This window comes from Podarcis pityusensis, assembly GCF_964106645.2.
Source record: "Podarcis pityusensis genome assembly, chromosome: 6".
Classification (NCBI taxonomy): domain Eukaryota; kingdom Metazoa; phylum Chordata; class Lepidosauria; order Squamata; family Lacertidae; genus Podarcis; species Podarcis pityusensis.
In genome coordinates, this window is record NC_138030.1 from 61,683,460 (window position 1) to 61,701,775 (window position 18,316).

An 18,316-nucleotide genomic window follows, 5' to 3' on the forward strand; every position below is an offset into this window, starting at 1 on the left:
TGGGGGGAGGGGGTTGGAATATTAGAGAGGGAAGTGACTTGAATTCTAGCACAATCTGAAGATTTTGTTTAGAAGGGAAGAGAAACTAAAATGAAATTTGATGAAAATATTCCTCACAAAGGTAAAAAATCTGTAGGTGTGTACATACATATGCATACACATGCACTGTGCATATGTCTAATGTTCTCCTAACTTGTCTAGATTATCAGTATTAGATACTTCAATCCTAATTCTTTTTCTCCTCTTTTATTTATCTCACCATTTTATATGAGAATTAAAGCAATCATATAGACATAGCTGAATTGGGTTTTCTGGTGCAGCCTATTAGAATATTACTTTCTCAGTAGTTGTGTTATTGCCTTCGATACCCAGGGGTGTCATGTTAGATTAACTTTCACTTGAGGCATTTTAGGTTCATTTGCACAGGTGTTTGAGCCTGTGGCACTCAGGGTTTGTCTATACTTGGCTGTACCAATATCACGTTTTCACACAGAGTCAGCAGCTCTAGAGGCTTTGATGGGCTGAGCCAGTTTTAAAGAAGCTGCCCACTGCTGCCCATTTTGTCTCAGCTAAGCATGGTTTAAATGTTTAGATGGCATTCTTAGAGTGTGGAGAAATCGTATCTGAATTTAGCAGATCATGTGGCAGGCTACAGTGTCCTGGTTAAGATGTTGTGCAGGAAGAAGGATGCAAGATGAATCCACTCCCCAGGCCCATCTGCTATTCATGTCTGTGGAAAGTGCATTCCAAATACCTTTGTGCCAAACAATTAATGGCACCTTGGGAATATGGGTAGCCTTCTCCTGGTGCCTGGGAAAGCAGAAGCTGGGATCAGTTTCTATACTCACCTCTTGAGAGTAGGTACAATTCCCTGCTGCTGCTTGTTTGGCCACCAGAAGAAGGCAGCTTCTTGCCATTTTTCAGTAGCTTAGACATGGGAATACCGTATCCTGCTAGGAAGCATGCTCGCTGGAACAGAACATTCCCCAAAAAGGCAGCATTACAAGCTGCCTTCTGCTGGTCAGGACAAGTAATGGGAGATCTGACTAGATGATCTCCTTATCCCTGCCCCCTCACTCCTCTTAATGTGGGAAAGAGGTATCTAATCAAATCCTTGGCAGCTGCTATCCTGCTAAAAAAAACCACCCCACACAACCTGGATATAATTGCACAGTACAAAAGTATCTGCAATAAGAGAAGCAGAGTGGGATCCAGTTAGGTGATTGCCTTCCTTCCTGCTTTCCTTCCTTCCTACAGGGTGGGAGGCAAGTGTAAAGCCTGATCTGTTACTATCACTAACCTGATTTTTAGGACAATACAGGATGAGTGGGTGGATTGGTCCTGCTCCTCTTTCATGTTACTGGGATGAAGCAGTTTCTTTTATCCTTTGACAGTACAAGGGCATGCATGGTGTCTCTACCTGTTGCCAGAACAAGAGATGCTGTGATGGATGGATAAATAATTGCTGGCCTGGCTCAGGTCCCCGAGTCCTGCTGCTGCTGCTGCTTTTCCTGGCTGGGTTTGGTGCTTTTCGCACGCAGTTCACTTGGAATGATTTGAACTAGTGTGGGACCTCCTTGCAGTAGTCTAAAGCCCATTGTGGGAAATGTAGAAAAGCACCCCAAATTATGGGCACTTCAGCTATAAAAACCCACAGTAAATTCCACAGTAGCTACTGTTTCAAAAAATAGCCTGAAGCGTGGTTTAAACATGACGACTTCCACATGGAGGTCAACCAAAACTACTTACCTTGTGGTGGCAAGGCATTCCACATGAGGGTTGTAGTAAATTAAAATACCTTTAACAGCTTGCACAGGCCCTTAGCATACAGAGCCTGCGTGGTGGTTTTGTATGGGTCTATTAGCGGCAACACATATACTATAGTCTTGTATTTTATTTTATTTTATTTTTGAATTGTCATAGCTGTCACATGGCATTTCCTTGGGGGAGCCATCATGTTTAAACCAGGCCTTATTTGATAGCCATTTGTGTCTTGAGTGTTTTCATATAATGACGTGAACATTGTTAATGGCTGTAAATCTAGGCTAATTGGAATAAAGGGGGGAAAATAGTACTTTGGGCTGGTCTAATAACTGTGGAATTTTTATCCTGGAAAAAGAATCCATGATTAAACAGGACACTAGCAGACATCTTCCACCCAGCCTTTGAAATGGAGATGTATGGATCTAAAAAGACCTGGGGGCATGAGGGATAGAGTCTGGCTTATTGACATTGCTGTATAGGAGGCACAGCTGCATGCCTCTCAAGCATTTTGACAATTTAAAGGGCAGTTAGCCCAGGCCCCATAGTTAGTTTTTTCATAAAATCAAAATCAAAGGGTAAGGAGGGAGCCAAGCAATAATTTATTGGTGTACACAGAGTACTCATTAATTTTAAAGGTTTCTTTTTAAAGGCAGGAGGAATAATTCATGATGAATTGAATTTTTAAAGGGGAATAACTACTTTTTACCTTCTCTTTTAAAATAAATTTACTCCTTAAGTAGTCTTAATTCTTGAGGGTGTTGTCTGATTGCTATTTTGGAGCGCCAATAAAAAAATGGAAAGGTTTTCATCACTCAGAGCTCGCCTTTGAGCAGCTGAAGGGGCTCATAGTCCAGGGGAAAACCTCTGTAGGTACTGGGGATGGCATGGGCCTCTCGACCTAAAGATCAAAGGGCAGATTGGTTGACAACCCTTTCCCATTTCACCCTGTAAAATGCAACCACCTTTGTGCGACTGATAACAGCATGTTACTGCAGCAGACAAAAATGGACGTGGTGGTACAGTTTGTGTAGCTCACAGAGAAAACAGTTTGGGGGCAGGGGAGACACAATTGCTAGGTGAGCATAAGGCTCCCTACTAGTGACCCCGGTCAATGCTTCACAGCCGCATATTTATACTTACAAAGACCAGTATTTTCTGTTTTAATAAACAAGTCTCTGAACATATAACCCATTGGTGAAGGTGGTGATGAAGACATACGAGACGGGGCATTCTTGGTGACAGCATTCTGCTTATGGTACTCCCTCCTAGGTTGTTTAGGCACATACCTCACGTATTTGTTCTAGGTATGTTTAGGCACATACCTCACGTATTTGTTCTTTTGGAAATATGTGGTGTTCTGGTGATATCTATCTATCTATCTGGTGATATTACCTATCTAAAATCTAGCTATTTGTATGGATGAGGATCTACTTGATGTGTTAAATGGTTTTTTTTTTATTAATGTCCCATTTGGGGGGGGTGTTTGTTTTTTGCTGCCCTGTGCTCCATTTGAGAAAAAGGGTGAGATATAAAGATAAATAATTGCTTACTTCTGAGCCCATACCTGGATTGATTTCTACATCCAAACTTCATTGCAACCTTTCATTGCACTACTAGAGAAACTAGCAGTGAATCTGGCAATTTGTTAACCAACAGGAATGGACAAAGGGAAAGTCGGAGTTGCATTGGTTCACTCTCATCCCTATGTTGTGTGGGAACTGGTAACAAGGAACTGTTGGACAAAACCAATAGTCAGGATTGAAGGACAGACTGGGAGGCAGGACCCTACCACTCATTTCAATTGTGAATTGGACAAACTATTATTTTCTCTAAAATTGGAAATTGGCTTGATTAATTTTGAACCACTGGTTACGCTAGAAGTCTAACAAGATCTGAACTCCTCCTTCATCCCTTTGTGTGAAGCTCCAAAGCTACATATCTAGCTGCATTGGCATTAGCTGGGTCCATGACAGGAGGAAGGAATTCTCTTTTCCCTTTCTCTGTCTTTTCCTTTTGACTCCACTCTGACTCTCCGGGTGCCTGAAATACTGCTACTGCTGCAGCTGCATGCAAAGTACCAGGGAAGGTGACCGAGGAGGAGGAAGTATGAAACTCTTGCCTTCCTGTCTGTTGCCATTGGATGAGGAAGTGGGTGGGACAGTTCTTCTCAGGGATGGATTGCAATTCAAGTAGCACGCTCTTCAGATGTATCTCTTCACAAAATCTCAACAGTTCCTGCAAAAATGCTCAGTCTTATTTAAATTGTTCTAAAATTCAAATTTTCCTAGCTTGCAACTTCCTTCTCTTCTGGTTCTTACGTCCCATGTAAGACATTCCTTCTCTTAAAGTGATGGGCACACTTTCATAGCACATGGTAATCAATATTAGTATTGGATGTGTATTGTGTGTTCATTAAATGAGATCCAGTTGGCAGGATAGCTGATACTTAATGTGTCTAGCTAATTTAAAAAAAAAAAAACAACTTAGGAAATTACATGGGGGAAATCTCCATATATAGTTTTCTGTTGGACTTTATTTCATATGAAACCATCTGTTCTTAACCCTCTGCTGTGATTCATTAAAAAAAAATCACTAAGCTCAGCACTTTAGAGGGAACAGTTGTAAAGTACCATTCATAGTCATGGAGAGTTGTCCAAAACTCACTGATATTTATCATCCAGTGTTCATATAACTCTGTTCATACATTCCTAATGCCAAATATTACTGAATCTGTTTTACTCCTTTTCCTCTCATATAATATTGGTGTGTGTTCTTTCACTGGAATATTATATGGCCATATAAATTCTGCATTGGGTCTATCTACTAAGACAGGGGAAGGGTGGCGGAATATCCATCCATCCATAATAACAAGATTGTGTTGTTATTGCAGATAGTTTTCACTTAACCATCAAAAATCAGACTGTGGTAGTAGTTCCACATACAAAGTGAATTTTAATAGGCTGTAGCACTGCCCTACAGAAATCTGGGCTAGAATTGCAGTTTCTGGTGGGGACTGGAATAATTTCTGGAGGAAGCCCAGCGCTTCGTCTTCTCTGGTGAGTTTCAGCTGTGCTTAGAAAATGAACAGCAGCTTCCAGTGCAGGGAGCGGATGTGTTGTAGGATAAGGGCCTAGCTTGAAACATCCCTGGACAATATTAGATGCCCACCCTGCCCTCCTGTGGCCTTCAGCATTTGCAGGCATTCTGTTGCCCCCGCCCTTTAGACTTAAAACCTGATAAATTTCAAACAGATTGGACAAAGAGAGCCCATTTTACATACAGTTCAAAAGGGCCATATATTCTATAAACTTCCTATTACTTTTGATGGTGACCCACCCTGTGTTTTATTCCACTGCTCGTAACTCTGATATTTTCTGTGTAAATGGTACAGATGTTTTCAGTCTTGCTGCTACACCTCCAAAGGATCAAACCTGTCATGTTTCAGACAAAATTTCCCAGTTCTGTACGTATCAACAGTGCTATTTTTCTAGTTGGGTTGATTGTGAAGAGACTGATTGTGGATAGACTTTGGTTGTTTATTGTCAGGGAACTGACATCAGAGCGGGAGGTGAAGGGGAGGCTCCTGGATGATGCTGGAGAAGGACCCAGCAGCAGGGGGAGAGGCGACTCAGTGGAGGGGGAAGCATTTAAGCGCAACACCAGGAACAAAAGTGAGCAGATGGGAAAATCGGAGAGAGGGCTCACGGACTCTTCACTGGAACTCAGTGAGGAGGGGACAGGTCCCCCGCTACCCACGCCCACCCTGCGCAGAAGGCTCCCGCGCAGTGAGAGGCGGAGAAGATTGGGTGTCAAACAACTCTTATGTTGGAAGAGATTCAAGAAACGCCCACTGACGGATTCTGCTAGTGACTGAGACAGTCATGATCAGAAAGGGCTGTGCAGTCAGAAAGGTTTAACAAGGCAAATTAGCCTAGAGAGGCACCAGTTTACGCACGAGTAACTCATACTCATTACATTTATTAAAACAGAAAATACTTGCTCTTTGTATGATTGTGGGGTGGTTGTGGAGAAAACTTGTCCAAGATCCCATCAGATTGTTGGAGACTTCTTGAAGCTTTGAACTTATACTTCCTTCGTTTCTGAGTGAAGAGTTGGCATGTCTTGTCAGTTTCACAGCTTTGTCAGTTCTTCCCCTTCTTAGAAGTTTGAATAGACTATTCCGGGGAAGTATTCAATTGTAGTTCTGGGCCTCCTATCTGAAAACAATGTGAAAATTGAAATAAAAACAGTTTCTCACCAGTTTCAGTTTTCATGTTACATGTGTGAATGGGACACTGTGCTGGAGTGCTGGGAAGTGGGACCACACTCTGGCCTTGACCGTACCCTCCAACATTTCTCCAATGAAAATAGAGACATCCCATTCCATAATGATAATTTCTCTATTTATACATCACACATCTTACCGGGTTGCCTCAGCACTCTGGGCAGCTTCCAACATAATAAAACATTACACATTTTTAAAAAACCTTCTCTATACGGGATTGTCTTCAGACAGCTCAGGGGTTGGATAACTCCATACCCTCCAACATTTCCCCAATGAAAATAGGGGACATTCTGGGATCAAATCAGAAACCAGGACAGCTTCTCTAAATCAGAGATGTCCCTGGGAAATAGGGACACTTGGAAGGTTTGCTTGACCCATCTCTGGTATTGGAAATGCTGCCTGGCTCCGCCTCTAGAGCTCTATGGACCCACCTAATGTAACCATCTTACCTATAATATTTATTTGCATGTACGAAGCATTCAATTGTGCTTATGTGCCTATTTGATCTGATTTGTGCCTCTTATGAACCTGTATATTCTAAATATGGATGTTTGCTTAACAATAGGATCAAACATAAACAATGAGGTAATAATTACATGTCAAGGTAGGCCAGATTTTGCTCTCAATGTTTTGCTTTTGATTTTACAACGTATCATTAACTTTAACCTGTAGGTTAGATGTCTAAAGTCCTGCCTATAATTACTGATCTAGCTATCAGATAAATCTATCTGTCTCGATTCTTTTTCTTTCTTAACATAAAATAAAACCTGTTATATGGGTATTGTGTTTCTTGGTCCTAAAACAAGACTTTTAATTTTTAATTCTCTGAGAAAATTTGAGTTATGAGTTTTTGCTTTTTAAGTTTTTAAAAAACCTCCTGCCATACAGAGATATGGGGAATTAATTTAATCCAGAGATTATTCAACTTTTGTCTTGGCTGATCAACAGACATTTGATTTCTTCCAAAGGCTGTTATGATGCCAATTGACTTCAGTGGCCAGGAACCATGGTAGCTTTACAACTACTTGCCAGCTGTTTAACTGAATTAAAAGAAGCTGAAATACTTCATTAATTTTGTTGTTTGCATAGGAACAGTAGCTATACTTGCTTTGCATCACCACAGTTTTGTGGGTGGCTTACAAGTCTTTTAAAAATCTGTCTTCTCAATATGGAAAGCAGTAGGGAGTCCCTTAGTGAATAATTTAGCAATTTAATAAAGCACTGTGGAGTGAAAAATGTGAAAGTGCTGACATTACTTTTAATCTCCAATAAACTACATGGAAATCTTTACTGTCCACATATTAACTTCCCTAAATATTCTCTTCTTTATCTGTAAACTCATGAATGTACCTGAGCTTATTTTGATGAATGAATCAGTGCAGTGGTGTAGCGTGGGTTGTCAGCACCCGGGGCAAGGCAAGTAATTTGCGCCCCCTAACCCGTGGATTTTAGCTGCGAGTGCGAGCGCGCGCCCCCCAGATGTTGCGCCCGGTGCGGCCGGCCCCCCCTGCACCCCCACGCTACGCCACTGAATCAGTGCCACAGTACAACTACTTGATGTTAACATTTTTTGTTACAGCTGTGTACAGCAACATTTATTCTACTTTTGCCCATGGGTTTCCCTTTTTGTGACTGTTGCAGTAATTTATGTCCAAAAGCAGAACAGTAGACAAAAAGCTTGGCAAACGGACTGAATTTGTGATATGTAGGATGCCAGTTTGAAAACTGCTTAAAGAAACAAGGTCTTATGATATGATTAGTTTCTTCTATGACAAGCTATGCAGTTGTAGTCTTTTAATCCCATTATATCCTGTTCCTTTGACAGAACAATCTTGCAACAGCTTACATAAACAATTTCTTTATGCAGAAGACCTGAAGTGAATCGCACAAAATTGTTCAACATATTTCTCATTGTCTCTTGCAATCAGTTCAGTATGGATGCTGGTCCCCAACATTTTCTTCTGTGTATGGATGGAATTTCATTCTAAATAGCACCTTGGGGGCTTTGTCTCATCTGAATAAAAGTTAAATGCAAATAAGGTATATGTACCTTGAGTTGTTTTCTGAGCATCAAACTGACGTACATACATAATAATCATGTTTGACTTTTCAGAGACAAGGAAAGCATGGTTCTCCATCAGTTTTGTACCCAGATGCAACCTTGCATGAGTCAAGGTTAAGATTACAGAAATATAATGTATGAACCAGACCTGCACATCTACAAAAACATCCAAACTCCTGCGGCTACTACTAAGTCATTTTTATAGTCCCTTGTCAGTTTGCCAATCCTTCGCATCAATTGCCTGATAGGATTCAAGGCCTTATGTTATCTCCCCCCAACCTAGTGCCCTCCAGATGTTTTAGACTACAGTTTCCACCAACCCCTACCAGTGCCTACATGTTACATGCTAACAGTCAAAACATGTAGTGCCACAAAATACATTACATGATGGCACCATGCTTTGAACTCCCCACCCATGATATCAGCCAGTGAGTTGGAGTGAGCGGCAGGAAATGTTGAAACGTGATGATATTGTGTCACACATTTTGTAGCACTGCATGCCATTGGGTAGAAGATGAGAAGGGATGTGAGGCTGTTCTCACAGAAGAAGGGCTGTAGCTCAGTAGTAGAGCATCTGCCATCCACACAGAATGCCCAGTCTCCAGCATCTCTAGGTGGGACCGAAAATGTCCCCTGCCTGAAAGCCTCAAGCAATGCTGTGAGTCAGTGTAGATAATACTGAGTGAGATGAACCCAAGGGTTTGACTTCCTATGTTCCTAGTGGTAACCATGTGCTCTAAATAACATATAGATCTCGCCGAATTGTTTTCATTGAGTTTCTTATTCAGTAAGCATGGGCATTTAATTTTCCTGTGGCATTTGGCCAATAACAAATAATCCTGAAACCTTTATTTCAGATAACAATGCTCGTGATTTTCAGCAGAGATTACGCAGCACAACCAACAGATTCATGAGCTACAGTGTGCTCTCTCCCTCGGCTGTCACTTCACAGCAACCATTGACTTGAGCTACCTGAACTCTTTCAAGTTCAAGACCTAGTGCCTGAGCTTGTTTTAACCCTCCTCCTTTCCCACCCCAATCTTCTTGTAGGTAATGTCTTTTAAAAAGTAAGCTCAAGGACAGGCACTGTCTTTGTAAGCTGCCCGGGGGGAGCCTTTTTAACTAGAGAAGGGTGAAAATACTTTAAAGTAAATAAATAAATAAATTTGTATAGCTTTATGTATTGCATCATAAAAACCACCTCTAAGTGATTTGCAACATGTTCCTTTTCTCACGATTTTTTTTTTTTTTTTTTTTTACAAAATGAACATCATGCTGCATCTTGGAGATTTATAAGACTAGGAGCTACTTCTTTATATTGTAATCTAGGGTTGTCATGTACCTACTTTAGTTGTTGAGCTACCTGCTGGACCTTTATGATCTCTATTGGTAGTGAAGTATGGTTGTCAGACACAGCCGCTAGTGGCGTTTCAGAGCTTTACAACTGTATTCATGATTCCATCATTAAGAGTTCTGGTTTGTGCACTGTTGTCTAATCCAGAAACTTGTTAGAATCTTTTTCTGTTACTCAGTAGGACAACTTGCAATGTTTTTGTGAATTTGCAGGTACTTGAATAAGGCCTGTCACTATGTTACAAAGTGAAGTTATGCACCATAGCTTGAGCACAATTTACAGGACCATTGGGACGAAAGGTATTTGGCTCACTCAACTGAGAGTGAAACAAATGTAAAGTAACTGCCCCTTATGGATTATTATAAGACAGGGTCAACTAACCTGTTCTGCAAGTGAAAGCTAGCACAAAGATTGCTGCCGCTAGTGTGATGAGGCTTTCCCCCATCCTACCTGTATGCGACCACTAGGCCTCCACCAAATTCACTTTGGAGGGTCAAGAGAATCCTTAGAATAGCACACCAGAAGGTAGGGGGAGAGGAAAGGGCAGATAATTCTGTCTTGCAAGAAGAACAATCTCCTTAACGCTGTTGAATTCCCACTCATATGTTTTAGATTTTTTAAAATAATCTCTCCATCCTTGTTTTCTTTCCTACTGATAGGAAAGAAGGTCAGTGTCCTTGAACTACTCTTACATTCTCAAATCTCAGTTATGGCCTCCTTTCAGATCTATTGGAATGCAACTCTCATCAACCTTGGTCAGCACATCCTTGATGGAAGTCATAATCCCAAACAAAAACTGGGGTGGTATGAGGTTGGCAAAGGTTGCAGGAGGCCAAAACTGAGATCTGAGTATCGCTCATTGCCATAGAATCATAACTACATGACTAGGTGTTATTTGCTACAGTTGGAAGCCAATACAAAATATTCCAGCAATGGATTACACTGAATTGACACTACTTCCGAAGCAATAGCCACTAATATCATTTGCAACCCAGCAGTATCATATAAAGCCAAGTGAGTTGAGTTGTGGGCTGACAAGGACAGGTCTGAAAATGAAAAAGGCCTTTCCTATGGGCATTATGACATCTGAAAACTATACCTGATACATTATAGTGGGCTTTTGTAATGAATTAGTGTTATATCACGGACACAGGAACACTTTGGACTTTAACAACAAAGTAAGCTTTATTCATTGTGAATTCAGCACAGTAGGCTGTTCTGTTCTGTGCTCTACATGAACACATGATCGAGACATACATTAGTAACTGCCCTCTCTCTTCCAGTTTCATGGGCCCATTTGTATCCCATGAAAGTAAGGAGGTATTTTCAGAGACTTGGGGGGTGAAAATTTAATATTTTTCAGGCTGGGTGGTTTACAGTGATAGAAGCAAAGTTGCAAAGGATTGCAGTATTTCTTTTACTGTGGGGGGGGGGGATCCACTTCCAGTGGAGTGGTATTGGAATTGCAATAAGCAGCAGTTTAATGCACCTCTTTTTGCAAACAAAATGGCCTCATTGTAGCAAGTACTCTTGAAGACTATGCAAGAGAAACAAACTAAAACTTAAAAAAGCAGAACTTGCCCCAGTGTCAGCAGTGTCTGCAGTTTCAGGTGGAATGGGTGGGATGAATTAACCTCCTTTGTAATTTTGTTAAGTGATTTATTTACATCTGTAATGTTAACCTTTCTCCAAGCTAATGGTTAGTGATGCAAAGGGGGAATCCATGAGAAATTAGTTTTGATCGTGCATACTGATTTGAGGTGGGCAAAGGATAAGGGAAATAGATGAGTGGCAGAGAAAATGTTTTTAAAATAACTACATTTCACATGCTTGATTCTCTCTCTTTATATAAAAACTATTTCCTCAAATCTGTTTGTCATTTCCCCTCTTTCTCTGCATTACACATTATTGAGCAGCTTTTTTTTTTTTTAGGTACGGAAATGAGACCCATGCAGAAAATGATGCAGTTAATAAAACATGAGCCTAGTTGGGTCATATTCTTTAAGTGTTGAATCCTTTTCTTTTCTTTGTGCCTGTTTTATCTGTTTAGCCTATAAACCTCCTTACAAGCAAGAGATCTGTTTTATCCTTTATAAGAGGGGTGCTTAGGTGTCCATTGGGTCTTTGATAAACTGTAGTGCTCATATTTTTCACATATACAGTTTGCTGCAAATACTTCGCACAAAGCCAGGAATATCAATTTTCTAGCAAAAATAGCTGCTATAAGAATTGGCAGAAGACCAGATTAAATCTAATGGTATAACTGAGCTCAAACCTCATTAAAACATCTCCTGGTTGCAATGTCATCTTGATCTTGACCTGGCTCTTGCCATTTGAACCTATTTCTTTGAAAACTTTGACCAGTCCAAATAAAGAGTGTCACAGGGGATAAAAAGGCTACATCAACTGATCTCATACCAAACGTATTACAATCCAACTTGCCATGATTCATCTAGCGTAGCCTGGGTCATAACATACATAGGTACAGAGACCATTCTGCATTACTCAGAAAAAGTGGATCAGGCCCCATCTGCACTATACATTTGAAGCATTATTATACCATTTTAACAGTCATGTCTTGCCCCCTCAAAATCCTAGCAACTGTAGTTTGTTAACGGTGCTGAGAGTTATTAGGAGACCCTTAGTCCCCTCACAGAACTACAGTTCCTCAGAAAGTTCCTCAGGAAGAGGCATTGGCTGATGAACTACGATAATTTCTGTGAGGGGAAAAGAGGTCTCCTAACAAATTCTCAAAACCCTTGACAAACAACAGTTGCCAGGATTCTTTGGGGGAAGCCATGACCGTGATATGATGCTGCTTTAATTGTATAGTGCAAGTGTGGCCTCAAGCTGCACTCTAAGCAAATGTTACCTAAGAGAAATGCCCTAGATCCAAAATACGGTAATCCTGGAGCATAAAATAGGGGAAACGTAACTATGCTATTCAACATTTCTGTCCTTTGTTTTGTTGGTGTTATTCCCCCAAAGAATATTAGGCCCAAATTCCTTCTGCTAAAGCCTAACTGAGACATTAGAATAGTACTGGAACTTGGAAAATGGGAAAATTTCAAAAGCAGGTTTTAGAGAAGCTTAGTTTTAATTTTGCTATGATTCATTTGTGTCTTCTTATGGTGTAATCTTCTCACCTCACAAATTCACTGTGAGCTGTTTCCTAATCATGAATGACATTCATTCATTGTTCTTACAAAATCTCAAGTAAGAACATCTATTTAAGAGGAGGAAGGAGAAGCTTTGGGGTTGGTTATTTTTTTGTTGGTTTTTGTTTTGCATTTGGGCCCTTTTCTTGCCCAGGGATTCAAATTCTTTCATGCAAAGCAGTGATGAATAAAATGTAAAAGAAAATAGATGTACAACAAGGAAAGCAACTGGGAAAAGCTGTTTCCTTTGGGATGCTGAACCACAAAAATGTCCCCCAAAACCCAGTTGGCTTGATGAAAAGGCCATGTGGGAAACATTCCCAGCCTCAGGCTGGTGACTGTTAGAAAGGATTCTTAATCATCACATCATCAGGTTAGTCAGAATGCTACTATTTAACTCAAGAGTTTTTGTGCTGCTGTGGATACTATCTGAGTATTCCTGGAACAGTAATTTCCTTTTTGACCTCTATGGATATTACTTATAGAAAGTGCAGTCATAAAACAATTCTTAAAATGTCAGGGAAAATAGCATCTAATGGGACATATGAGCCAAGGAAAGCATACTTGAGTTTGGGAGCATTCCCACCAAACCTCTGTAATCCTAAATCTACTAATAAGCCGTGCATCATTGCCTGCATAGTTCAGCATGACATTCAAAAAAGTATAACTCGTATTCCGGCTTTGCTGAAATCACAATGTTCATCCATGCATTGGGTGGGTGTGCTGACGGGGACAACGAACAACCGACACTGAAGTGCAAGATATATTATTAATAATTTAGAATGCTTGCCTTCATGGTAAAAGAATGAGTTTGATGTTGATACTTCTTAGGTGTTTCACCAATGTAAACCTTTTATGCTGCATTTGCACAGGATTTATATGCAGGGCAATGATTAATTAAATATTGTGTTTTGTTCCTATCTCATCAATTCATGAAAGGGCTGGCCCAGAATATTTTGCTGACCGAGGCAGAACAAAAAATGGCATCTCTCCAAAGCGCTGACAATTTGTCACAAACACTCCTCTGTATCTCTTTCTAGGGGTAGGGGGAGTACAAAATTAATGAGTTAAATAACTAAAGATTTGCCTGAGGTTGTCCAATCCCTGTGCCTAAAGGTAGGGCTAGACAAAGGAAGTTTTCATAAGCTAAATTTGGGTGTGCAGGATTGTATCACAGAGATAAAGGAAAGAATGGGCAGGTAGGGAGTGACTATCATCAGGAAGTCAGTAGGGCTCCAGTGTTTACTTGATTTGATGTATAAATTAAAAACCTTTAATTGACTAAAAAAGTGCCACTGATTAATTGGGTGGTTTATTAAAAGATAAGAAAAACACTAGGATACAATTGCTTATAAAGGCAAGGAGTCTCTTAGGAGGAGCATTTCTCTTTTTTATTGCACTGGAAGAAATGCCTCTTGTACCAACTGTAACACATGTGCATTACCTAAAAACAATGGGGTTTTTTTACCTGTAGTGCCCTACAGGTAAAAAACAGCTTTAAGGGCCAAATGGGGAGGCCTGCTGGGTCTAACTAGGTTCCCCACACTTTCAACTAAGGGCTTTATAGCAGCCCTTTATAGGTAAAATCGTGGTGTTTAATGAGTTTATCCGAAGAGACAATGTAAAAATGGGGGTGGGTGGAACTAGAAAGGGATTAAAAGGACTTGAGCAGTGGAACACAACAACAAAAAGAGGTGCATTGCTTGTTTTTTTCTGCTTGAATGGGGATGATGTCAATGTTGCTGTTCCATCTTCTCTAACTCATTTAAAATATGGCCCATGCTGAAAATTAGTTGCCAACCAGCAAAAGGCATCTTGAATGGCTATGAGTGTTTATAGCTTTGTGAGCATAAACTCTGGCCCGTTGGATTTTATCATCCAACATAAACTAAAGGTTTTAAGCTGTTGCTCTGTAAAGTGCTGTGCCCATTTGATGCAGTTTCAGCAGTCAAAAGCTCCTGTACAAAGGAACAGCGTGATTTTTGCTCAGATGCTGACTTGCTTATTTACCGCTCCCTGTAGCTTAGACTGTGTCTCTCCCCCACCCGCCCCAAAGTTTTGGAAAGGGCACAGTTATATGACAACCACCACCACCAACAACAAAAAAAAGAGCATCAAAGGCAGTCTTGACAAATCCTTTCATAGAGAGCCGAACTAGTATTTTGTTTCAAATGACTGAAATTTTTGTTTCCTTTTCTGAGCCAGCAGCTTGTCTTTCTCTTAAATACTGACGTTAATCTCCTTATTTGGAAGCAAACCAAGCTCCTGTATTTCTAATCCTCCCAAATAGTCTATACTTCGGATCGCCTTACATGACCAGACACTTTTACACACACACACACACGCCAACAATGCACCCTTAATACATGCTCTCATACTTAGTATTCAGGCATTTTCCACATCACCTACAGTAGACAGAGTTCTCTTTAAAGCAGATTAGGTGCCTTTTCATGCATTACAAAATGATGGCACGCTTGTTCTTTAAAACCATTCTGTTAACAATCAGAATTTTGCAAATACGTCTTCATTCAGTGCACTTTCTTCTTTTGACCTTAGTAAAGAGAACCACATGTGGCCGATAACAGAATCCATAGCTATGGTCAAGAACACTGTGTGTACACAAGACATGTGCGTGTATCCAAGGTTTTTTGTTCATTTATTGAGTCACCCACCCTCACGACTGATCCTTAGACAGCACTATAAAAGCTGTTTACAAACTAGCCTGTAGAGGTTAGGGTGGGAGGGCTGCTGATTCTGTAGAAAAACACCCCTTTGAGGATCTATACAACTTTGTAACATGCAGAAATCAGCATTCTCAGAGAAATAAAAGAATGGAACTGAGGGAATTCGGGGGGTGGGGGTGGGTGGGTATTGTGTGGGAGGGAGGGGGAAATGGGGGGGAATAAGGATGATATGTTTCTGGATAATATGTTTTGTTTTAATTTTGAATAAAAGAAAAGAAAAGAAAAAAAGAAAGAAAAACAAATACCCCAGGTACATATAGCACATGCACGCATCGAGAGACTGTGCTGGATAGTTAGCTACAAGCATGTTATGCTAGATTGATTAATTAGGTCTAAATTATCCAGAGCAGAAATGGGGAGCCATCTTAAACTTTACTGTGACTAAAAGACTGATATTCCTGCATTGGAAAGATAAATATACAGTTCCATTTATTCAAAGGATTGAAGACATGACTGTACTAGCTACCTAGGAGAAGATTGCGTATAGAAGTAGACTTCGCATGGAGAAGTATAATGAAATTTAGAAATCATTTATACAAAATGCAGCAGATTAAAAAATGTAATTGTTGACTGTTAACAATTGTTACAATGGTATACTATATTCTTTTCTTTCTTTTTCTTTTCTTCACTTCTTCACTTTTTAATTAAAAAGATAGCCCCTTATGCGTGAAGAAAAATAAAAAAATAATAATTAAAAAAAATAACCTGAGGCTCACACTCCTTTCTGCGCAACCTGCCAGGGGCCACATGGCAATGGTGAGCAGGGACAGAAGCAAAGTTATGCATAAGGTAAAGGTAAAGGGGCCCTTACCATTAGGTCCAGTCATGACTGACTCTGGGGTTGCGGCGCTCATCTCGCTTTATTGGCCGAGGGAGCCGGCGTACAGCTTCCGGGTCATGTGGCCAGCATGACTAAGCTGCTTCTGGCGAACCAGAGCAGTGCACAGAAACGCCGTTTACCTTCCCGCCAGAGCAGTACCTATTTATCTACTTGCACTTTGACGTGCTTTTGAACTGCTAGGTTGGCAGGAGCAGGGACCGAGCAACGGGAGCTCACCCCGTCGCAGGGATTCAAACCACCGACCTTCTGATCGGCAAGTCCTAGGCTCTGTGGTTTAACCCACTACGCCACCCGGTCCCATTAAGTTATGCATAGTCAGAAGCAAAATTTATGTTACCTTTGTGCAGTAGGCTAGTTTCTGTACAAACTCACATCTTTATATTCCATCCTGGCAAACAAGAGGCACCATCAGAGATCCAGCACACATTCTAACAAGGCAAAAATAGCCAAGCAGTGGCAAGTAGCAGTTTGGCAGCAATTCTTATATTTGGGGAAATGGGGAAATGTTCACAAAAATGATATTCTGTATGGCCCAGTCACACAGGCTGAGATATAGAAGGCCATCATCACCCTTACCTACTTTCCATCCTCCTGTCACTTTGTAATAATAATAATAATAATAATAATAATAATAATAATAATTATTTATTTATTTATATGCTGCCCATCTGACTGGATGGCTCCAGCCACTCTCTGGGCAGCTTCCAACATTAAAAAATGCCTATCTACTCTGGAGGAAGCCCATTGTGTTCAATGGGACTTCCTCACAGGGTAAATAATAATAATAATAATAATAATAATAATAATAATTTTTATTTATACCCCGCCCTCCCCAGCCAAGGCCGGGCTCAGAGCGGCTTACAAGCAATAATAAAAACAAGTTAAATGATTACAACTTAAAAACAAAATTAAAAATACAACATTAAAATATTGAAACATTAAAATATTAAAATGTAGCCTCATCGCAGGAGGAGAAGGAAAAGAAAAAAGAAAGAGAGGGAGGGAATCAAATTGGCTCCAAGTCAAAGGCCAGGCGGAACAACTCTGTCTTACAGGCCCTGCGGAAAAAAATCAGATCCTGCAGGGCCCTGGTCTCATGAGGCAGAGCGTTCCACCAGACCGGAGCCAGAGTTGAAAAGGCCCTGGCTCTGGTTGAAGCCAATCTAACTTCCTTAGGGCCCGGGACCACTAGGGTGTTGCTATTTATGGACCTTGAGGCTCTCCGTGGGGCATACCGGGAGACAGTGGCGTAGCGTGGGGGGTGCAGGGGGGGCCGGCCGCACCGGGCGCAACATCTGGGGGTTAGGGTTAGGGGGCGCAAATTACTTGCCTTGCCCCGGGTGCTGACAACCCACGCTACGCCACTGCCGGGAGAGGCGGTCCTGTAGGTACGAGGGTCCTAGGCCGTGAAGGGCTTTGAAGGTCAAAAGCAGCACCTTAAATCTGATCCTGTACTCCACTGGGAGCCAGTGCAGCTTGAAAAGCACTGGGTGAATATGCTCCCATGGCAGAGACCCCGTGAGGAGTCTCGCTGCAGTATTCTGCACCCGCTGGAGTTTCTGGGACAGCTTCAAGGGCAGCCCCACGTAGAGCGAATTACAGTAGTCAAGCCTGGAGATGACCGTCGCATGGATCACTGTGGCCAGGTCGGGGCGGGAAAGGTAAGGGACCAACTGCTTGATGCGGCGAAGGTGGAAAAATGTCACCTTGGCTGTTGCTGTAACTTGCGCTTCCATGGAAAGGGAGGCGTCAAGGATTACACCCAAACTCTTAACGGAAGGCAGTGGCACTAATTGGGCCCCCACAAGAGGAGGGAGTTGGTCCCTCATCCCCATGCCATCCCGACCCAGCCATAGGACCTCTGTCTTCGAAGGATTTAGTTTCAATCGGCTCCCACGAAACCATCCAGCCACAGCTTCCAAGCATCTGGTCACTGTGTTCGGGGCCGAGTCGGTGTGGCCATCCATCAGCAGATAGAGCTGAGTGTCATCAGCATATTGGTGACAGCCCAGCCCAAAGCTCCGGATAATCTGAGCAAGGGGGCGCATAAAGATGTTAAAAAGCATTGGGGAGAGGATTGCACCCTGCGGCACTCCGCACACCAAGGA

General features: G+C 41.4%; 1 protein-coding gene and 1 long non-coding RNA gene across 4 annotated transcripts in view; both read left to right on the forward strand.

Moving 5' to 3' along the window:
- The window catches only part of LOC308480423, a 72,243-nt gene extending 63,141 nt beyond the window's left edge, over window positions 1-9,102 (forward strand). The window contains exon 3 of the long non-coding RNA XR_013988101.1: window positions 8,969-9,102. This is a non-coding gene — a long non-coding RNA (uncharacterized lncRNA). The remainder of the gene's footprint in view (window positions 1-8,968) is intronic.
- The window catches only part of ROR1 (receptor tyrosine kinase like orphan receptor 1), a 157,583-nt gene that overhangs the window by 77,430 nt on the left and 61,837 nt on the right, over window positions 1-18,316 (forward strand). The gene's annotated exons all lie outside the window — the stretch shown is intronic.